The 24690-nt window shown below is 38.8% G+C and overlaps 1 protein-coding gene across 2 annotated transcripts in view; it reads right to left on the bottom strand.

The window, feature by feature from the left end:
* Positions 1-24690, bottom strand: part of egfra (epidermal growth factor receptor a (erythroblastic leukemia viral (v-erb-b) oncogene homolog, avian)) — a 262679-nt gene that overhangs the window by 131935 nt on the left and 106054 nt on the right. The gene's annotated exons all lie outside the window — the stretch shown is intronic.

The following is a 24690-nucleotide window of genomic DNA, read 5'->3' as shown; positions in this document are numbered from 1 at the left end:
TCCCATTTATTTAGTCACAGAATCAGTCTTTTCTCACAGACTGCGAATTCTGATGAAGTCTTTTGCTTTCCTTGGAGAGCAAACTTTCTGAGGCATAAAGTGATTGTGTTAATAAACAATATAAAGCACAGTGTGCCTATGTATTTTAAATCAACTTGATCAGACATGCTCAGACACACAACCAGGTCAGATGGGACTGAACCCAAGACTCCACTGACATTTTTCAAAAGCTGTTTCTTAAAATATTGAATTAGGCCTCCTCCTATTACTGTTTGTAACTTGCTGTTCACAGGTTTAGAAATGAAGTACTCCTGTCCAGACAGCCTCTCCAAACTGGCTACATTTGGATTTTATCCATGAAATAAGTTTAGGTGCAATAATACCATGTTACACTGCTGAAATGGTGATCCAGAGACTTGGACTAATAATTCAGAAATTGAGTCCAAATCACACCACTGCAGTCTGAGAACCTGAATTCAATTTAAAATGTAAATCAGAAATTTTATCAAGAAAAGTAACCAAGCAGGCTCCTAATGCCCTTTCAACTTATCTGTGACCAATGTAGTTGACCCTCAATTGTCATCGGAGATAGTTTAGATTAGATTACTTAGATTAGTCTAGTGAATCACTTAATTGTACAAGGGTAACTAGGGCAGATAGTCAGTGTTCGCCATGCCAACTTCCAAAGAACAAATCAAAATAAATAACTTATACTAATATACCAAGCCCAGAAGCCAAACAAAACTCCTGACAATTCTACAACTGTTTTCAGCTCACTGCATTGTCATAAACCCTCTTGTAAACTCCTGGATGTTGGGAAAAAAAAACAACAAATCCAATCCAACTAGCATCTTTCAAAAGCTGAATCTGTGTTTAGCGTGGCACTGTGGCTAGCACTGCTGTCTCACAGGACCAGGGATCTGGATTTGATTCCAACCTTGGGTAACTGTCTGGAGTTTGCACAATCTCCCCGTATCAGTGCGAGTTTCCAACGGGTGCTCCAGTTTCCTCCCATGATCCAAAGATGTGCAGTTTTGATGAATTGGCTATGCTAAATTGCCCATAGTGTTCAGGGATGTGTAGGTTACGTGCATTAGCCTGCGGTAAATGTAGAGGAATGCATCTGGATGGGATATTCTTCAAATGGTTGGGGCGGACTTGTTGGGTCGAAGGGCCTGTTTCCACACTATGAATAATGCTGTCAATTACAGAAACAAATTAAAGACTCAGAAAATGACAGTACTGCCCACCTAAAATGTATTGAAGATATATCTCGTTCTCATTTGATTGCAAACAATAATTTGATTTAATTAGTCTCCGCAAGAAAAAAAATGCAGATAATCAAGATTTCAACTAACTGACTGGATATCAGCATTTTCCTGACCTGCGAAACATTTCTTTTCTGACTTCCCTAAGGCGTTAAATATTTTGTAAACTTTAAAATCCCATGATAGCATCCTTACTAAATGTGAGATTGCGAGAGCAGGCCTCTGCAGGCATGCCTGAGTAATTATGCCTGAGTAGGAGAATGTAATTTCTAGGCTTCTGCAGGCAGGTCCACATGTTGGAAAAGGAAGCACATTTCTCTTTTCTCCCTTCATTCATATCCCTCTCCTCTCTCCAAACTCAGGAGGATCACGAGCGGGCCTAGTTGGATGACCCTCTGTACTCAAAAGCAAGGTTGACAACGAGCTGCTGTAAAAGTGCTGCTGCTGGATGTCTGCAAGAGAACAGTTTTGAATCACAAAATAAAAGCAGAAAAGCAGATTTCAGCAACAATAACACAGCATCGTTACCACGGAAATTCCTGAGTGGGAGGAAATATCCAACATGAACATTAGAAATATTGAGGATCACTGTTGTCCCGATTTCTCCTGGCAAAGTATATTTAACAATTCACAACATTGAACAGTAACAGACCACAGAATGTTTGCCTGGGCCAATACCTTTAGCCTAGATTAGTCAGTGACTCTGCCAGCTGAATCAAAAAGATATGACACAGACCCCAGTATCTACACTGGCACTTCAGTTGAAGAGGAGCAAATCAAGTCTAGTTGTCGAATCCTGACCAGTTCCTTATTAAATACTTTCAAATATAGTTCAAGCATCATCCAGATTTCACAAATTACAAAATATTAATTATAGCTCAAAAATGTGTAAAGGTTTTCCAACTTCTCAGAATATTTTAGTGTCTATTAGTTAATCAAAATATTGTTAATCAAATAGCATTCGTAATTATTACTTTAAATTAATTCAGATTGCATAATTTGGGATTGTAGTTTTCTTTTCATTGTCCATTGTTTCTGAGCTGGAACACATACATTCACAGATAGATGACTGTATGTACAGCAGCGATGGGAATGAGCCATCCCTATGCAAGACAAACCTTAACTGGACTTTGACAAAAAAAAGGCTTGTCTCTATAGCAACATATATAAAGTTTGAGAAAGTACAGAATGGGGCAGATTCACAATCCCAAATCCAGTGCAGCAAGCTGCTGCACAATGTTATTTGTTTTCCGTATCACAGCAGAAGAGATATGAGAAGTCCATTATTTTCAAAAGTAAACTTTCTTTAGCTGACAATCCTCACCAATAGCTTAACGTTTTCTCTCAAATTTATGAATGCTTTCTTCTGTTACATCAGCAATCCTACAATGGCCATGAAAGACTATGGAACTTCCTGAGGCTGTGAAAGGGGCTATATATAGATCATGTACATCACTATGACTCTATTATGCTCAAGTGCAACTGACCATGTACAAAACTTTCCAACATAAATAATCACGCAAATATTTAATTACTGTCTTTGGTGAAGTAAATTGGAGTCAACCTTTGATTTACTTTCAACTCATTCACCAGGCAATCTTATTAACAAATAATGACAATGCTATGGACAAAACAGCTGAACTCCAGAGGGGAAGTGAGAGTGACTACCCTTGACATAATGCACTCTTTTGACCAAATATGACATCAAGGAGGCCTACCAAAACTGGTGTCAATGGGAATCTGGGGAAAACCTCTCTGCTGGTTGAAGTTATACCAGGCACAAGGTAAGATGGTTGTGATGGTTGAAGATCAGTCATCTCAGCTCTTAGTCATCTCTGCATGTGTTTCTCAGGGTAGTGTCCTAGCCATCTTCTGCTGCTTCATCAATGACTTGTCCTCCAGCATAAGGTCACAACTGGGGAGGTTTACTGATGATTGAATGATGTTCATTACCATGCGCGGCTCTTTAGCAGTCTGTGTCCATTTGCAGCATGACCAGGACAATGTCCAGACTTAAACTGATACATGGCAAGTTACATTTAATCTTCTGGCAAATATGTGCTAAAATGTGTAGACTATTTACTTCTTGCTCCTTAAGCTGAATGTTTTCATTCAATCTCAGTGATTCCTGTATTGGTGGAGCGTAAAATGTTTGCTTTCCCAGTTGTACTATCTGAGGGCCACTTCTTGCTTAGATGAAATTATATCTTCCTGGCCATATTAGTTCTGCATGGATCTTCCGAGTCTGTGACTCTTTATTTTCACAGCTCTCAAAGCTTTAAACTCAGTGGTATAACAATGCTGTTGCTGTGGACTCCTATTCTTAAGGCTTTTCCTGTGTTTGTGCAGTCAGGGTGGAGGATTACGTCTTTTGCAAATACAATGGATAAATCTCGCCTTCTGTGCGTCAAATAGATGACTATTGACTTGTGGTAGCATCTCTAGATGAATCCCACTAACCATGTTGTTAACAAATGCTTTTATGTTTCCTTAACAACTTTACTGAGTGAATTTCACTGACTATATTGGAATAAATGATTCCAAATCTCTTAATGGCATTACTCAATGATTCTTTGCAGCTCTATGTGGCAAATTCCACTCCTCCATTGGATTTCCCTAAATGATTCCTACTGTTTACAGTATTACAATAATGCTGAATCCTGCTGTGTTAGAGACATAAAAAACTGCAGATGCTGGAATCCAGGTAAACAAGCAGGAGGCTGGAAGAATACAGCAAACCTGTTATGTAGCATTTAAATATGTGCTCCCCATCTCTCCTATGGTTGGGTTTGATCACCTGTCTCTCCTGCTGCCTCAACAGCATCTCAATTTTGTTCTTCCATTAGATTTTATATGTTTGTCCTTAATTTGCCCCGTTATCACTTCAATTCTGGCTCTGTGACATTTCCAGGTCTGCGAGTGTATGCTTCAATGGCCTGGATTTCCTTTACTACAGGTGTACTTTGTGGCAGTAACCTTTGATCTGAACTGCACATACTTTGCTTACTTCTCGTTTTCCCAGCCTGGAAACTGCATTGTTTCTTTTAAAGATTCCCCTTGCCCACCAAGGATTTCAAGCTTACTCCTGCAACTTCTGATGTGCATTCACTCTCCATTTGCAATCTGTAACCTTCTAGGTGTGACAAGATTTTCAGCTCCCTGGAGTTTCTTATTACCAGTCTGAAATGCTTTTTGCCATCAACTGTAGATTCTATCTTGCAGAATTTGGCCAATTCTTCAGAATTCTCAAACATACAGCTCTTCCTTTTGCTGACTGCCTGCTCAAGCAGTATTCCTTAAGCTGCTATGCACAATCTTCAGATTTGCATGGCCGCAACCAAATGGAGTCCACCCACCATCTCCAGGGTCAGCATGGCCTAGTGTGGTAGATGAAAACCACCAAGTAGTCTCATGAGAAGACACTCCTGTCTTAAACAAGGTGTAGTTGATACCATGAAATAAACCAGGTACAAGTTACAAGGGTTGGAGAGCTCAAATTTCTGCTCCCGACACTGATAGTACTTGCTTGGCTGTTTTTGTTGGTCAAGTGCTGCGAGTTAACTGCCTGATCTGAATGACAAATAGATGTTTAATCTCAATAATGGATTGGAAATCGAGTTCAATCCTCACCTTTCTGAATAGCACATTGTGGCGGTGATTTACAATATTGAATTCTTATCCAATACTAATGAAAATTGCATACAACTACAGTAACATTTTAAAGAAAAAGTTAATGGTGATCAGGCAAACCACTGATTAAAGGAGTTAGTTTTCAGTTTGATGAAGCATTTCAACAGATGTTGGCTACTGACACAGTGTATTGTTTGAGTGCTGTGTTATGAGGGATATGGTGTCCATACCACTGGGGCATATTAAAAAGGCCCCAATTTTTCTGATACAGGCAGACAACTGAAAAGTCATGCATTCTGCTTAGCTGTATGGAAACATTAGCTTAATACAAAAGCAGGCATTTGAAATTGGGAATTTCACTCTAATATAAATGAGAAAAGCTATGAAGAAGCCATCTATTTGAAGGATCCTAAAATTATATTTTTAATAATTTAGTCTATATAACAATTATTGCTCCACCACAGTACACTGAAGCATATCTATATCATACAGAATACATTTAACCAGCTATTCAAGCAAGTTATTTACATTCACCTTAATATATTGCTCCACTCACCCTCACTGCATACAAAAACATAGTTCATCTAAGTGTAATTATATTTAAATGATGTTTTTGAAGTAGTTTTTATTCTAAATGAAAACAAATTTTCCAATTAAAAATAAATTCTGTGTTTTAGACCATTAAGGCAGGAAAACAATAATGTGACTTCAGCAAAGTAAAACTTAAAATTACTCTAGACCAAAAAAAAATCTGTACATTAAGAAAATTAACATCAGTCATCTTCGCAGCAACCACTAGTATGCAATAATAAGGCAGTGGGTAATGCAAGTTCAATGCACACAATATCCAAGTTGTCATCCCAACATCACTGCTGTGGGTGATGATATTCTCAACCTTATTGTTAATAATCACAGGTGTGGTGATATAGCATCTCTTTCTGAGTCAGATCTTCTGGGTTCAAGTCCCATTCCAGGATTTGATGAGCAAGAAAGGTGCAGCCTAGGAGGATGAGTAGCAACTTGATAATCCTTTCAATATGGCAAAGACATGTGTAGAAGAAATTCCTGGTCAGCTATGTGTTGCAAAGAAAATGGAGCCTCTACCCTCACTATGTGGCTGCGACATGCTTATACAATGTTGATGCAGCTCCTTTAGATTGTGGTGGGGAAAGTGTGAAGTGCTGTAGTTTCATCTCCATTCTTGCTGAAGTACATTCAGGACCTGTCTCCTTGCCCTGCCCATGGTGATCACCATGGTGAGTGTGGCAGACTTGCCGTCAGGCAGAGAACATAAGAAAAAGAATCCTTTAAGCCAGTCTCTGACATCCAGTGGCATCTACCGTGCCTTGAATAATCAATTACCTCTTCTCGACACAAGGCTAGGAAAATCCTGACTTGACAAAGCATGATCTTCCCTTCAATGTTATTGCCAATTCCCCCTTGCTTAAAAAAGTATCTATCCTGAACAGTCTACGCTCTCCAAAGATTATTTAAATATTTCGGTTTCTCTGGACACCATTGTATTTGACCCTTTTAACCTCGTAGCATCAAATTATTGTTGAAAATGTAGTAACAACTATCAACGTGCACACAATAGATGCAAACTGAAAACTTGAGTCAAAACAAATAGGATTTTACATGTCTGCCGTGAAGCCATTGTTATTTTAGACAGACATGAGGTGAGGAATGATGTAATCAGTATTGGTGATACACCAGCAGTTAATAACCAGGTTCTTCCTGACAAGGCTGAAGTCATAACTTTTACGTGAAGGACATTGTAATAAATTATGTATGTGGAACATTTCTCAAACATACACCATACGATAAGTTTTGATGTGGCTGACTAATAAAGAGCACTGTTTTTCCTGGCATTGACACAACGTTACTTGAGAAGCAAAAGAAAGACCTCCCAGCTAATCCCATTTCATCAGATTACTTGCCGCTTTTTATCTTCTTAGATTATTTTTCTTCTAAAATGTTCATGTGATCATGCTCGCGTTGTATACTGCCCACAGGAGGAGAACGTAGGTTAATTAATCTTATCTGAATCGGAGTTGCAGGGGAATTAGTGGAGTTGTAAGGGAGTTGTCATGTGTCTAACCCAGTGCAACGTGGAGAATGTGGTTTACTCTATCTGCCAAGGTTGCTTTGGAGCCCAGATTGCACTGCTTGTTTATAGATAACAGATTTTGTCATTTTTATAATTACAGCAAAAGGGATGATATGCAGAGTTTTAAAAAAAATTTAAGGAGAGCTCAAAACAAGTTGAATTTATGTAGCTTAAGTAAATTTCTCCAAAGTGCTACTGAAGAGAATTATCAAACAAAATTTGAAATTAAGCCACACAAGGAGGTATTAGGAAAAGTAAGCCGAAGCTTGGGTAAAGAAGGTAGGTTTTAAGAAACAACTTAAATGAGGAGAGAGGCATAAGGAAATTGGGTAGTTTACAGAATTTGAGATGCAAGCATCCAGGCATCTTAAGGGAAGGCCAGCAATGAAAGCAACTGATAAAGATATGTGGAATTCTGCACTTATCAACTGTGTGCATCATACATTTTATCCAAATTACACAGGTGAAGAGCTACTCTGGTCTGCACGTAGTGACAGCATTACTATATTCAAAAACATGTACTTACAAAATTGCTATTGGAACAAGTTAAGGCTGATACCTTAAATTAAACAAAGCTGCTAAATAATTGAAACGTTCTTTCACTTGGGTGATCTGCAACTTCCCATTTTTTTCTTATTCTAGAAAACTGGATTAGCAAGGACTGAACAAGCAAGTCATTGCTGGGAGTACAACAGGCTCCTCCCGCCCTCATCAACATGCGCTTCTTTCTGTGTGTAGATTTATTTTGAAATCAGGAGATTGAATTGCATCTCCTTTATAAGCCTCTGTAAGGAGTCAATGAAAATCAAAGGAGAGTAAGAGTTCAAGACAATTATAATTTGTTATTCTCTGTTTTATTGCTGTTTTATTGTGCATGTTCTATGCAAACACAATCCAACCACTCAATATTGCACATTTTGTATAGATATGGCTCAAGACTGGGTAATCTGCGTCTGAAATATAAGTGAAACTGGACAAAATGCCTTTGTTCTGCTAGTAAGAATAAAATGCTCCAGCCCAAGCTTCTCTACTTGCCAGCTCCTTTCCCCTTTTCTTTAATTTTCCTCTTGCCGAGTGTTTTTCTTCTCTCTCTCCACCCTCTCAACTTTTAATTTCTTAAAGCACCCTAACTGGAGGGAATGGAGAACAGAGTCAGACACCAGCCCGGAGTAGGAGACGAGTCACGGCCAGAGTGGGAGACGAGTCACGGCCAGAGTGGGAGACGAGTCACGGCCAGAGTGGGAGCTTGCTGCATTCACCTGGAGTGCTATTCCAACAATAAAAAAAACTCAACACCATCTGTGACAAATGAGAAGACTTAAATGGAGCCCAATCAACCTCACTAAACATTCATTCCTTCTATCACTGATTTACTATTACAGCAATACCCTCTTATAAGATGCACTGCAACAGCTCAGCTCCTTCAACAGTATCTTCCAAACCCACAAATCTTAACATCCAGGGGGACCAGGACAGCACAGACATGGAAACACTACCATCTCCAAGTTTGCCTCCAAACCCCACAAAATCTTAACTTGGAACTTTATTGCTGTTTTTTTTCCTGTTGCCTGATCAAAATTCCCTTCCTAGGCCACTGTGGGTATACTTACCCATGATGGACTGTATTGGCTCACCATAAGTTTCTCAAGGACAAATGTGGATGTGAAATAAATGTTGGCCTCACCATCAACACCCACTATCTATGGCTGAATGAATGAAAAATAAAACAAAATGCTGTGAGGAAATTGCTATGACAGGAAGGGATGTAATATACCTTGACAAATTCAGATTGAATAATTGAAACACAAGATCCTGAGGAGTCCCAACAGGGTAGGTATAGAAAGGACATGTCCTCTTTTGGAAAAATCTAAAACTAGATCACTGTTTAAAAAATAAAGGATAGCTATTTTAAAACTGAAATTAAGGCAAAATCTTTTCTCACAGAAGTTTGAGTGTCTTTGGAAGTCTCATCCTCAAAAGCCAGTGGATGCAAAGTCCTGAATAATTTTCAGGTCTAGAAATATATTTGATGAATAAGCATTATCAGGGTATGCAGAAATATGGATCTGATCAGTCATAATCTTATTCAATAATGGAGCAGGCTTGAGCAGCCAAATAGCTTCCTCCTCCTCTTTGTTCACATATGGAGCAACTTTACTTCCTCCATCTCTCCCTCCAGCATAACATTTTTTAAAAAAAAGACTTTTTTTTTATTGTCCATGAAATGATTACATTTTCCTATGATGCAATTGATGTATTTTCTGATAATCTTGCTGGACCACCCCACCTGTGTCCCAACAGGCTTCCCAACAGTGAGACTTGGCACAACACCACTTTCCCACAGGAATAGCACATTCATTCCTTTTCAAAAACATCTGTATTCAACCCACACTGTAGAAGTACATACATGGAATGGTCAAAGATGACTAAAACAAAATCCAGGGGATTGCTTTATTTGATATTTGATTTTAAAGATTAAAATACAATTTCTCAAATTAACCTTAAGTCCAAACACAGACCTCTACATTTGTTAAATTAAGAAAAACACAAAGGGGACATTTTGAGTCAGTGGATCTAATGCTGTCATAAGTCTTATGGTATGAAGAATCATCAATAAGGACTGATACTTCTCAATCTAGTATAAGATAATTCTTAAGATATAATGACATTTATTAAGCTTTTAAAACTCTCTGATCTGGTTCCCAACTATGACCACTTCTTGTTTTTATCAATAGCTAAAGCTTTCATATTAAGTTAAACAGATTTTTAAATTGTGGACTTACATTCATCTGCTAAAATCTAATCAGATACAATACTATTATGATAATTCTGTAAAGTTTTATTTTTCCATGAGTTATTTTTAAAGGCAATTTCCTTCTTTCAAATTGATATTACTCCTGAAAGAAAAATATCAATGGATCCATAACTTTTGTCTCACTTAAGAGCAGATTGAATTCATTAATATATATTTTAGCAGCTCGTTATTCTTTGAAGAAGGTTTTCTTTATATTCATATTAAGTTTAAGCCTCCATAGAATATATTTTGGTGTTTCCTACATATAGAAAGAGACTAAAATCAAGAGCCTGCAATCTGAGGAAAAATTCCAAAGAGTCCCACAGCTTTCCTCTATTTCAGCAGCATCTGTTTTAGATATATATCTGTGTCAGCTCATACTGATTCTAATTAAATATTGTCAACATCAAAACAAATCTTTCTGAACAGAATAAATAGAGGAATTTTGCTCCTCAGACAATGAAATAAAATTATGTTCAGGATGAAGATCGCTTCCCAACTTGGAGTGTTCCTACCATAATGCCTATCAAAATAAGTTACAAAAAAAAATCAAATGTGCTGTAGTAAGGCAACAAAAATACAGTTTGAATTAAAACAACACAGAAATTTTAAGCTTCATGGAGCTAAACCAATGGGGTCATCCCGTCAATGATTTAGTAGAGATCTATCATGCAGCAGTATGATCAATATTCCAACACAAATGGCTATTTAAAATGGGGTCAGTACAAGGAGCAGCATCAAATGCTGAAGCTGTTGGAAAACTCAAAAGGAGAACAGAAAATGCTGGAAACACTCAGCATCGCTGGAGAGAGAAATGTTGGGTTAATGTTTCAAGTCAATGATCTTGTATTCAAACTCCAATGTGATTTCAGGAAAATTGAAGGTAAAATTATTAAATATAAACTGAATTTCCATATAATTTGCCACTGCTAATGATCTTTAATACTCTGATCATTCAGTCTGCTGTCAAGTTTATGCATTTCCTTCAGCTCAAAGCTAATTCAAGCTATTTTGTTAATGAATAGGATTAATTTATTATAGCCTTGTTCAGGAAACACATTATTTTAAATATATATTTTGAAAGTCATTCTGCAAAATTGGTACAAGCAAAATGGTTGAGGTGTCCACTTACACACTTCCAAAAGGAAACAAAATGCATACATGAAAATAAATGGATTAAAAATATATGCTGAAATACTACAAAATATATAAAAGGAAAACTGTAGTTGAAGTAACTGCTGGTTCCTTAAAGAGTAAGCTAAGGAATGAACATAGGAAACAAGGAAATGGGAGAAACTTCAAACAAGTATTTTGTATATGTCTTCATGGTTGAAGACACAAAAGCATCCTGATAGTAACAGAAAATCAAGGGACAAAGGTGGCACAGTGTTAGCACTGTTGCCTCACAGTGCCAGGGACCTGGGTTCAATTCCTGCCTCGGGCGACTGCCCGTGTGGAGTTTGCACATTCTCCCTGTGTCTGTGTGGATTTCTTCCGGGTGCTCTGGTTTCCTCCCACAATCCAGATCAGGTGAATTGGCCATGCTAAATTGCCCAGAGTGCTGGTGCATTAGTCAGAGGTAAATATAGAGTAGGGGAATGGGTTTGGTTGGGTTACTGTTCTGAGACTCAGTATGGACTTCCATACTGCAGGGATTCTAATGTAAAAGTGAGGAAGGAACTTAAAGAAACCACTATAAATTGAGCAAGTTCCTATAACCAGGAAAACCTGGGACTAAAGGCTGACAGGTCCCTGGACTTGATAGCCTGCATCCTAGCATCTACATTTAATGATTGTATGTGGTTGTAATCTTTCAAATTCTTTAAGTACGACATTGGTACGGCCACATTTGGAGTACTGAGCACAATTCTGGTTGCCATATTATAGGAAGGATGTTATTAAACTGAACAGGGTGCAAAAAAGATTTACATAGATGTTACCAAGATAGGAAGGTTTGAACTACAGGGAGAGCCTAGATAGGCTAGGACTTTTTTTATTTGAAGCACAGGAAGCTGAGGGGTGACCTTGTAGAGGTTTATAAGATCCTGAGGCACATGGATAAGGTCTAAAAGCCAGTGTCTTTTCCCCAGAGTAGGGAAGTCCAAAATTAGATGACTTAGGTTTAAGAGGGGGAAGATTTAAAAGGGAACAGAAGGGCAACCTTTTCACACACAGGGTGGTGTATATATGGAACAAATTGCCAGAGGTAGTAGTAGGGCCAAGTATAATTACAATATTTAAAAGATATTTAAACAGATACATGGTTAGGAAATGGGGGTTTGGGGGGGGGGGGGGGGGGGGGGGGGCATTGATGGTGCAGGAAAGTGGTTCTGATCAGAGCACTGTCAAAAGAGATAAGTGGCCTGCTGTTGCTTCTATTTCCAATGCATTGATGGGACAGATGGAATGAAAGGACATTTGTATGAATACAAAAAAATGCAATGGCTATTTGGGCTGAATTCCCTCTTTCTGTGAATCTGTGTGAAAATGAACTGAGGCTGTGGAGAACATCTTTGGATATCTCACCTAATTGGTTATTCATATAAGAGCAAGACACATAGAACAATTACCTGGGAGAAAGGCTAACTCCTATTTGAGCTGTTATCAAACTGGTAGCTTATTAAGGTAATTGTGCAGGAAGAGCAAGATTTCTCTCACCTTGTTATCCAATGATTCTACTTTAGTCGAGTTCTACCTTACACTTAATAGTCCTGGTCCAATATCCCCGTGAAGTTAAACCAACTTAACTAGGCAGTAGACATGTTAGAAAGCTGAAATCCTTCAGAGGAAGTCCACCAGTTTTTTTTTAAGTTTATTGTTTTAGATTTGGCAGGACTTGTGCATCACTCTATTATAACTTTTAAAAAAAAGAACAAAAGAGCTCTCTCATTAACAAAAACATAGTCTGGATATGAAATCATGTTTTCTTTAGCTGTCCACCAGTCTCCATTGCTTTCATCAGCACTGCACAAAAATGAAATGAATGATGTTTGCAGCAATTCAGAAAGGAACTAACTCATTTGGTTCAGCAGTCAAATACTCTGATGAGCCCTTCGGGTGGCTCTTTAGATACTGTGCACAGGAAATATTTCCTGTCCATTCTTTTGAGTAATAATACACTGCCAAAAATCCAAATGCTAAGTTTCCTGAGACTTAGTCCAGCTGCTGTTAATAGTACCACTGGGAAGATGATTTGAAGAACATTTGTTTTATTAATGGTAAAAAAGTAGATTTGTTCCCCTGCTTATTGAATCCAAAACTAAGACTTGAAGCCAAAGAATAATAAAGACACTACACATTATATTTGCCATTTTTTATCTCTGGAAGTAAAATGATAATTGCACAGTGAAAGCTTAGGGTGCAGTACGTGGATGGATGAGGTTATGAAATACATTACTTTGATTAATGTTATGAGGGACGAAAATCATCTGTATTCTAAGTAAAACCATGGCCAATGCAGGGTCGCATCCAACGACAGTTGGACTCTATCAAGGCTTAGAATATGTGTCTTGACTTTAACTGAATAAACATCCCACAAGCTTCACTAAGGAGGTGGGAGATATGGGACATGGAGACATAAGGTAACACCAAGGAGTATAAGACAAGTTGAACAGACAGATTTTGAAGAGACTTCTAAACTTTGGGAGCATGTATATAATACTTGCTGTAATATAGTATTTATTATCTTTTTGTATTTACAAAGGTCCTCTCATACTACGTGCCTCATTATCGATGCAGCATTTGGTGACAATAGAATGACTGACATTGATTCCTTGACAGAAAGATACGAGCTGGTTTAGTCACTCTACAGATGCAGTGACGTTTCTGAACAACTAAAGCACAAATCACCTTATTTTTAAATTAATTTGTGAATATCAAAGCAAACAGCCGTTGGGAAGAAAAAGTGACTTGTGAATATTTTGGTTTTCAAATGGAATATGATTCATAATCATCAAGACATTAGCTGATGGAGCACAGCTTTTTGAACTGAATCTGAGTTGTAACTGTGTGGACATAAGATATTATTTGTGCAAAACAGTAACTTAAACATGTAAAACGGAAATCTGAGGAATCCTATCACCAGATTATTGACAGTTATTTACACGTACAATGCACCATGTTTAAAATTGAATCCTATGATATATGGTCTAGCCAGACTAAACACTGATTCAATATGACATAATTTTTAAGCGGAACAGAAAGTACTGTTATCCAATCCTGGGAAGTCTCTCGTCTACTCAGCAGTTCTGCAGGCAGTTGAATGTTCCCCCAGTAACTAGCTGGCTAAACATTGGAAGACGACTAAAGTAAAATTAGGAGACTGACAGTACTTGGACTGCCAAATATGTTTCATGGCTGGCAAGGTGTTCCAGTTCTGTTTGCTTAAAGTCTCTCGTTAATTGTACCAAGCTGTTACATGTAACATTCGAAAACTTTACTACTTCTGGAAGGATTAGATAACACTATTTCCTGATCCCAATGTTACAAATCAGTCAATTTTCTCCATTCAAATGTCAGAAGCAAGGCATTCCAGTTCTGCTTCCCAGTTTTTCAGCATGCCTAATTAATGGAAAAGTAATTATACCAAATTCATGTCCTATCTGTAATAGGGGATTTGGGCATTGCTGGTAAGGCCAGTAATATTTACCAATTCTCATTGAGCATATTTAAAACAGAGAACAAAGATTACAGGGAGAAAGCTGGAAAATGGTGTTGAAAAACCAAACAGCCATGATTGGCTGAACAGACTGGATGGGCCAAATGGTCTAATTTCTGCTCCCTATGTCTTATGGTCTTATTCCTCAAATGTCCTTGAGAAGGCAGTGGTGGGTCAACTTTGTGAGCTGCTGCATTCTATCTATATGACGTAAGTACACACAGTGATATTAGGGAGGGAGTTCTGGACCCAGTAATAGTGAAAGAACGGCAATATTGTTTCAAGTCAATGCGGCATATGACTTGGAAGGTAAACTGCAACTAGGGTTTCCGTTCATCTGCAGCTTTAGGGATGGGTTTAGAGGATCCTATCAAAGGAATCAGCTACTCTAGGCACAAACTGACCAAAAGTAGGTATCCCAGTGACCCAGGTAACTTTCCCAGAGATAAACTGGGAACCAAGTCACATGCGTATTCCATGATGCCAAGCAGGAAATTAAACCCCTATATCAAGACTATTTTGCAATAACACTGACATTTTATGAATGTTAGAGTGGATTCCAACCTTTTACAAAGGTCATCAGCTCAGTCAAGGCAGCCTCTTGGAAGCAAGTTGGAGGGTTGTCAGAGCTAAGGAAGGAAAGTCAGAGCCCCATTTAAAAAATCCAGTGGGCAGGTTTTCCTCCAACCCAATTGGCTTCAACACTCTTTAACTGACCAGGATTATACGGGCCTTCAAGGTTACCTCCATGGGGAGGCCCCAATGCATTCGCTTATCTGCCTCAGCAGTGCCCTACTCTCTCAGTGGGTCTGCTGGCCTGACATCACTGCAGATTCTTTGACTGGGCCTCCAACTTTGCGAGCTCATCCTCTTTAATAGTGAAGATAGCGTGGAGATGACTAATTAGGAGATCACTTTCCTGAAGGCTGTGATAGCATGGGCTGTTTTGGAACCTGACATGGGCCTGATATTGGAGTTTCACTGATTTATTTTGCTTCTCTAGCTCTGTTCCTCTGCTGCCTAACCTGCCAATGGCATACAGCATTTTCTGCTTATATTTCAGATTTTCATTGTGGCATTTTGCTTTTGGCTGTACTCGATATAATTGTTCATGACTTAGTCCACTGCACAAAATGTAACTTATCATTAAGTCGGCAATTTTGATGAGGTATCCCCAATGGTTAGTAGAAGAGAAGGTTGTGCTTCCAGGAATCTCTGACCATATAGGATCACAGTAGGATTACTTTTGCTCCAGAACTGAATCCCTACTTTGATGATTTGAGTGTATAATTTCAATGAAGATTGCTGGAACCAAAAAAAAAGTGCCATTCCTGTACATCAAGTTGCTCCCATTTCAAAAGCACAAAATATTAAATATGAATGAGAGCACAGTGGCTTCCAACACAATAGCACTTTGTCTAAAAATCAAAAAGATATAAGCAGCACCTAGTCCTCTATTTACTAACCCACTAAACAATTGGAATAACTCATTTTATTTAGTTTATAATATCTCTGTAATGTTGAATGCTTTATATTTCAACATGATGCCCATTAGAATGTTAGCTGGATAGTTTTCATAGTAACTTAATAGTAATTAGAAAATTAGGCAATCATAGTATCAGTTATTCAACTAACCTGTTCAGACATGTTATGACACACTTCTGGAGCAGATGGGATTTGAACCTGGACCTTTCAATCCAGACGTTGAGACAGTACCACTATTTATGAAAGTTCTAAAAGCTTTGAAGTAATGGGTAGTGTTTACAATGATCATTCGCATTCAAATGTTCATAGCTAGTAATTATAGTCTAATGAGACGTGGATTATGTATCGATAGTTCTAAGGATAAGCTAATTTGAGCCATAAGTGATTGACAATTTGGCAGGTGGATTTCCCAGACACAAAATACAACTATGGAGTAGCACATTCAAGCTAGGCTACAATATAGTCAGATGGCTAGGCTTTCTGATACTGGGTACAATACTTGTATTGCCTGCTCCCTGTGTATACATGTGAGCATTTTCTTGTATTTTGAGTCTGCGAGATCCACCTGTCAAATTGTCAATCACATATGGTTCAAATTAGCTTATCCTTAGAGCATGGATAAATAATCTAGCCTTGAATTAAACCATAATTGCTACCTATTAACATTGAATGAGAATGATCTGTGTTAGCTCCTCCCAAAGCTGTTGAAACGTTCTTCAGTGTATATAGTCTTGTAGTGCAGTGGGAGTGTCCCAACCTCTAGACCAGGAGACCCAGGTTCAAATCTCACCTGCTCCAGAGGTGTGAAATAACATCTCCGAACAGGTCGATTAGGAAACTAAGTTAATTTTTTTTTAAAAAGTCTTGTGGTGCAATGGGAGTGCCCCTTCCTCTGTCTGAGGTATTATTCTGATCCAGTCAGCAAATACACTTTTTTTTTGATATACGTGAGATTCGTGCTATCTAATTCTAACCTCAAAATAAATTATTTCTTTGGATACCTGCTCTACTGTTATTTTCTGTAGTTCAGTGTCAAATTTTGTTTGATACACTACTGTTTAGGATTGGACAATAAATGCTGGCTTAGGTAGTGATGCCCACACCATGTAAAAGAAAAACAATATGCTTTACTTTATCAAAAGTAAGATGTAAATGCACATTGTTGTTATTAACCAAAGACTATGTACATGGAAAACAGGGCAATGTCTTATTTTCCCCAGAAGGCAAACAGTCATGTTTGAACTATCTGGGAACTGAGAGGTTGTTCCAGGGTATTGAGGGATTTGAACTCATCAGAACTTTGTTCACTTCTGGTTAACGAACATATGCCATTCAGGATCGACTGCATGGGTAAAGATGTTAGTAATTATTAGATTTAAGTTGGAATAAACCACAGAAATCAGGGATATAAAGTCAGAGGGAGTTGACAAGGAGAAAGTAAACAAACCATGAATATGCTTTTTTTTTTAAATTCAGGGAATTTGGAATAAATAGGTTAGAAATATTGTCATAAACAATTTAAGAATTGCTGAAAGATGGTTAAAGTGCTTTTCAATCTGCTTTCTGTGAAAGGGAAGGATAATGCAAGCAACAGCATGTGAAATATTTCATTTGGCAAGCATTCTCCATTACAATACCCAGATCATACTGTTGTTTATTCAGACATTGGAAAGTTAGTGATGCATTTGTAGTCATAGAGAAAGCAAGATCAATTTACAGGTACTGCATAGTGAGTGATAATGGGTTTTTACAAATATATTAAGGAAAAAAGGGTAACTAGGGAAGAGAATAGGGCCCCTCAAAGATCAGCAAGGCGGCCTTAGTGTGGAGCCACAGAAAATGGGGAGATACTAAATGAATATTTTGCATCAGTATTTAATGTGGAAAAGGATATGGAAGATATAGACTATAGGGATGGTGACATCTTGCAAAATGTCCAAATAACAGTGGAGAAAGTGCTGGATGTCTTGAAATGGTTAAAAGTGGATAAATCCCCGGGACCTGATTAGGTGTACCCGAGAACTCTATGGGAAACTAGAGAAGTGATTGGTGGGCCTCTTGCTGAGATATTTGTATCATCGATAGTCACAGGTGAGGTGCCGGAAAACTGGAGGTAGGCAAGCGTGGTGCCACTGTTTAAGAAGGGCGGTAAAGACAAGCCAGGGAACTATAGACCGGTGAACCTGAACTCAGTAGTGGGCAAGTTATTCGAGGGAATCCTGAGGGACAGGATGTACATGTATTTGGAAAGTCAAGGACTGATTCGGGAAAGTCAACATGGCTTTGCACGTGGGAAATCATATCTCACAAACTTGATTGAGTTCTTTGAAGTAACAAAGAAGATTGATGAGGGCAGAGAAGTAGATGTGACCTATATGGACTTCAGTAAAGCGTTCGACAAGGCTCCCTATGGGAGACTGATTAGCAAGGTTAGATCTCATGGAATACAGGGAGAACCTAGCCATTTGGATACAGAACTGGCTCAAAGGTAGAAGACAGAGAGCGGTGGTGGAGGGTTGTTTTTCAGACAGGAGGCCTATAACCAGTGGAGTGCCACAAGGATCAGTGCTGGGCCCTCTACTTTTTATCACTTACATAAATGATTTGGATGCGAGCATAAGAGGTACAGTTAGTAAGTTTGCAGGTGACACCAAAATTGGAGGTGTAGTGGACAGCGAAGAGGGTTACCTCAGATTACAACAGGATCTTGACCAGATGGGCCAAATGGGCTGAGAGGTGCCAGATGGAGTTTAATTCAGATAAATGCAAGGTACTGCATTTTGGAAAAGCAAATCTTAGCAGGACTTATACACTTAATTGTAAGGTCCTAGAGAGTGTTGCTGAACAAAGAGACCTTGACTGTAGGTTCATAGCCCCTGGAAAGTGGAGTCACAGGTAGACAGGGTAGTGAAGAAGGCGTTTAGTATGCTTCCCTTTATTGGTCAGAGTATTGAGTACAGAAGGTGGGAGGTCATGTTGCGGCTGTACAGGACATTGGTTAGGCCACTGTTGGAATATTGCATGCAATTCTGGAACCTTCCCATCAGAAAGATGGTGTGAAACTTGAAAGGGTTCAGAAAAGATTTACAAAGATGTTGCCAGGATTGGAGGATCTGAGCTGTAAGGAGAGGCTGAACAGGCTGGGGCTGTTTTCCTTGGAGCGTCGGAGGCTGAGGGTTTACAAAATTATGAGGGGCATGGATAGGATAAATAGACCAAGTCTTTTCCCTGGGATCGGGGAGTCCAGAACTAGAGGGCATAGGTTTAGGGTGAGAGGGGGATAAATATAAAAGAGACCTAAGGGGAAACTTTTTCATGCAGAGGGTGATACGTGTATGGAATGAGCTGCCAGAGGAAGTGGTGGAGGCTGGTACAATTGCAACATTTAAGAGGCATTCGGATGGATATATGAATAGGAAGGGTTTGGACAGATTTGGGCTGGGTGCTGGCAGGTGGGATTAGATTGTGTTGGGATATCTGGTCGGCATGGATGGTTTGGACCGAAGGGTCTGTTTCCATGTTGTACATCTCTATGATTCTATGACTTATGCAAAACCTGAAAAATATGGGGAATATAAATTTCAGCATTTTACAATTCTGTGTTATCAAAAAGAACTGTCAACAACGACAAGGTCATACATGTAACCTTGAGAAGTTTAATAGCACCAAACATTGCAAAGAATTATGTTTCATCAGTGTCAGCTATTGAGCGCCATGACTTTCTGTTCAAGTGAAAGGAAAGAAAAACGACATGCTTCCATTATCCAAAGCTGAAACTCATTCAAAGTATGAGAATAAAGTGGTGGAATAATTAATTCAGATTTTACCAATTAGAGAAAAAGCATTTAATAATTTTTGGTTTTCAGTTTTGAAGGTATACTACCATTATTTTGGAATTAGTTCTATTGACAGACTTCAAACTGAGCTTTTGCCCTTACTATTTTAAAATGGGTCCCTACTTAATCCAGACATAACTAAAACCATTCTCAACTGTAAGCTTCCCATTCATCCTTTCCAACACCATCATTCAGAGTTCACAGTATAACAGGACTTAGTTAGTTCCATATGCTGGGATTTGTGTCTGTTTAGGCTGATATCTTGAAGTGGGCCAAATGTAAATTTGATGCTTCTGTCCCATTTATCTGGACTGTCATACAGGCAGATTGGGGTTATGAATGAGTGCTATTCCTCTGTGTGTTCGTACTTCGATTTGTATGCAAGATGGAGTACAACACAGGTACAACTAATAAAAAACACTTAGAAATGAGGAGGTGGATGGCTATCACAAATACAAACCTAGATACTAGGACTGAATCTACCTTGGGTCTAATATGAATCTGCAATGGCCATATCACCCAACATAAAAGGGCTGTGAGGCCAAGCACAAAGGATGGTTTGTTTGTTCAGGTGTCAGAGAGGTACGTTACAGACAAGTTGTGCACAGGTGACTCAGAGATGAGGACTTCAGTGAGGTGGCATTCCCATGGATATATTAGCTGGGTATATTGATTGGGATGAAGACAGTCGCCTCATTGTCAAGGACAATGAAGGAGTCTGACACTAAGGTGACAAAGGACTTGTAGTGGAGCTTCCTCTGCACCATCTACCAGTCAGTCTGTAGACCAAGAATCAGCTCCAACAACATGCATTGGCAAATTCAGAAACGCAACACCTCCAAGCAGAAAACCTACAGTCATTTTGAAATAGTAAAAATTCTTTAAAATGTCCTCCCTGCAAGGTGGGTACCTGGCTCTTCAAATAACAATGGTGCAGGTGTCATCTTGCAGTTCAGTGTTCAGACCATGTAGACATGATAAATGTGCTTTTTGGTTGGACCAGTGTGTTGCAAGTTAGACATTTTGCTGTCACATCAGTTCATCGAGCTGTATCATTAGGGCAGCACATGCCAGGGCACACATCTGCTTCTATAAGTCATGTTGTGCTGCAAGTGACTGACAGCTCAGTGTGCCACAAACAAAAGGACACGAGATTTCAGGAGCAGAACTAATATGTGTTCTTACTGCCTGAAGAGCTTACAGAGAATAGAACTAAATGAGGAATCAGGACACAAGCTGTTTTGTTTTAGATAACCTAAATGGAGAATGCTAGATAGCAAAGCATTAAAGTCATGGTCTGAGACATAACTGAGTTTGGCATGAACGAGAAGTGGGCAGTATGTGGAGGTGGAAGGGGATTGCTTTGATTAAGGCACAAAATGTTGGCAGGAAACAGAGCTTGGGTCAAACAGGATGCCAAGGTTATGCACTATCTAACTCAGCTTGAGAGGTGGATAGACGCAAGGCCAGAGGCTCGGAGGTGCTACCAATAGCCAATGGGGATGAACTCTGTCTTGGATTCAAAAACTAGAATGTCACTTTCTCAGCAATCCAATGTTCAATTCAAAAATGACTTAGCTTATAAAAACTAATTACAAGCCTACTGGAACACACACTGAAGCATGTCTCAATCCCCATTACTAATCAATATTGCATACACTATATTTACTGAGAAAAGTGTGCCCCTTCTCAGACCTGGTTTATAGCAGTAATTGTGGAATGTTCCTTTCCTCAATTCATGAAGTGTTTCTAGACATAGGTGTTCTTCAACTTCTGCTTCCCTTTTTCAAGTCTTACTTGTTCAGATAGAATTAACTGGTGGCATTTAATTAATGAAGATGCAATAGTCTCAGTTTGGGATCATGTCAATTTTTTTTGATAGGAACTACAATTCATCTCTTTGCTTCTTTAAAGTGGATCCAGTTTTCTAAATTCAGTGATTTCGCTCAAACTTCAGGACTTTAATCTCAAGTTGAACTTGCCAATTTTTTCTTCTGTTTGCAATACATAACGCAGGTAACCAGCTTTCGTTTGCATTTGTTGCTGCTACGCTTGCTCTTTATGTCAACACTGCAAACCTTGCATAACTTGTAGGTGTAAACACATTCTTGAATTTCTTCAGTCTCTTTTCCAAGAATTAGGCAAGTCTGGTTAACGCGATTCATGTAAACCCTAATGATGTGACACCAGAATAAGCATGTTTTAGAGATTAGAAAGCTGTATTTGAAGAGCTATTATGCGTGATATTATTAAAGACATGTTATAGCATACAAGACGTTGATGAGCATTATTTAGTATTAATAAGCATGCAGCCCATGGACAGTATGTACACACGCACAACCTGAGATAGACGACACTGGTATTTCAACGTGAGGGAGCAGTACTGCCTTAAAGCACAGAATAAAGCAGTAAGAATTATCCACAAGAATTAAATCCAGAAAATTCTTTGTATTTCATTACATGTTGCATTCCCTGTTCCTTTCTTCCTGTCTAGCTAAAATAATTCGGGAATGCAATTGAGAGAGTAGTTTATCCTATAAATCAAATCCTAGTTGAGAAGCACCAAAACTGCGCCATTAGGATTCCCCACTCTTGTGCTGTTTCAAGTCTCTCCAAAAATTAACAGTGGAATGTAATATACTTCCTAATGCATCCTACCATTTTTCTACAACCCAATGATGATATTGAATCAGAAAATATAATCCTAAAGCAGCCATAATGACCAGCCATATAATGTCGAAGAACTGCAGATGCTGGCGTTCTGAAGAAAGAACATACTGGAGAATCTCCAGAGGGCACCACAGTGGCTCCGTGGTTAGCACTGCTATCTCACAGGGATTAGGGTTCGATTCCAGCTTCGGGTGACTATCTGTGTGGAGTTTGCACATTCTCCCAATGTCTGCATGGGTTTCCTTCGGGTGCTCAAGTTTCCTCCCACAGTCCAAAGATGTGCAGGTTAGGTGGATTGGTTATGCTAAGTTGCCCATAGTGTCCAGAGATTAACCATGGGAAATGCAGGATTATGGGGATAGGATAGGGCAGCTGGGTCTGTGCGGGATTCTCTTCAGAGGGGTGTAGTGGACCTGATGGACCAATTGGCCTACTTCCACTCTGCAGGGATTCTATGAACTCAGCAGATCAGCTTAGCCATGTCTGACTCAGTTCCCACACAGATACCATCACCCATTCCCCATCCTCTTAACACTATTATAGAATTTTCTTCATCCTCACTTTTCACTCCACCAGCCTCTGCATTAAAAGCATGACTCTGTGCCATTTCAGCCACTTCTCGCAGGATGTTACATGGGGGCAATAAAAAAGTGTGATGTAATAAACAGAAGATTAGGTAAAATGATTGTAACATCGATCAAACAGATTTTAAAAAGATACTTAAGTAGTGGGGGAAGTAGATACTACGAGGATTTAGGGAATGAGTTTCAGAGAGTACAGACAAGGCAAATGAAAGTAGTATCACTGAGGATGGGGAAGAACAAGAAGAAGCAAAAATGCATTGAACTGTGACAGCAAACATTATGGACAGGAGAAACAGGTGAGGACGCAGTTCCTGACATAAGGTGGGGCAAGACTATGATTTGAAAATCAAGATTAAAATTTCAAACTAAATGTGATGAAAATCAGAAGCAAGTATAGACTAATAGTAATTGAGATGGATGAAGTGAAGATAGCTTAACTGGTTTATTTGGGATAACTTGCAGTTTATAGGTAGTGAATGATACATGGACAGTGAGAAGGAGAAGATTGAAGGAATTAAGTTAAGATAGACTGTGTGGATAAAGGTTCAGTGGCTACACAAATGAGGTAAGAATGGAAGGGAAGAAAAAGTCAGTCCTTAGTCTGAATGGGAACAATGTGAAACTCAACTTTCTATTGCATGGGATTCGTAGCTGATACAATTTGAGCAAAAATCATTTGTGACTTTAGGTTCATCAGTCTTAGCTGCTTCTGACAGGATGGAAGCTAAATTGGAACAATTCAAGCAGGGAGCTTTGGTAAATGCAGAACACCTTGAGGGAGTGATAATATTCCAGAAGGGAGGAAAGAAAGGTTAAGGATAGGAGAATAGTTAGGGAGAAGAAAAAGCAACAATTTTGGAAGCATGAGAAATGATATCTGACAGAAAAAATACTGGCAAGCATCTATGTCCCAGCTCATGAAATATATGAAAGGATGTTGGTGCTGGTGGCCCCAGAATGGGAGAGGAAAAATTGGTAAAGGACTAGAAAGGTATCTTTGAACACATGGAGGAACTTGTGATAAATGACTAAAGCATGCAAATAACAAACCTGCTCAAGCTTGCAACCATCACTGGAAATAAAAGAACTGAAGATGCAGGTTATTTGCTGAGAATAAGGGTAGCAAATGCAGATACAATGGAGGCAGTTCACAGAGATGTTGGGTCAGGTACAGGCCAAGAGGGAACTTAAGCACACTGGGATTTTTTTTCCTAAAGGTGAACATAAATAAAAGTTGCTGAAGTTCTAAGGTGAATTATTGAGAAATTGTATTGATCTTCCCCTCTCAGATATTAATGAGGATGGTAAAGTACATGAAGCATTATTTTCAATGAGCAAGCCTTCAGCAATCCACTCCTGGTATGCTGTTTAATTCAAAGAGTTTACATTTTCAAAGTTTTTGAAGCATTTTAACTTTTATTAGTCAAAGAGACGTTCATACTTCAAAATTGGCAGGTCATATTACAGCAACTGTGATAAAAATAGGCCATGACATTTAAAGGGAAACATTTTTATCAATTCCAAAGGAACAGTAATGTGCTGGCTGATGCAGAAAGGATCATGGTCTATCCATAGCCACAAATGCAACAAAACATGCGCACTGCCAACAACACTAAATTGCATATCAACCAAGACAAGGTGAGAAATATTATCCTG

Source organism: Hemiscyllium ocellatum, chromosome 5 (genome assembly GCF_020745735.1).
Source record: "Hemiscyllium ocellatum isolate sHemOce1 chromosome 5, sHemOce1.pat.X.cur, whole genome shotgun sequence".
In the NCBI taxonomy this organism is placed as follows: domain Eukaryota; kingdom Metazoa; phylum Chordata; class Chondrichthyes; order Orectolobiformes; family Hemiscylliidae; genus Hemiscyllium; species Hemiscyllium ocellatum.
The sequence above is the reverse complement of the archived record's forward strand: the minus strand, read 5'-3'. Positions and strand labels throughout refer to the sequence as shown.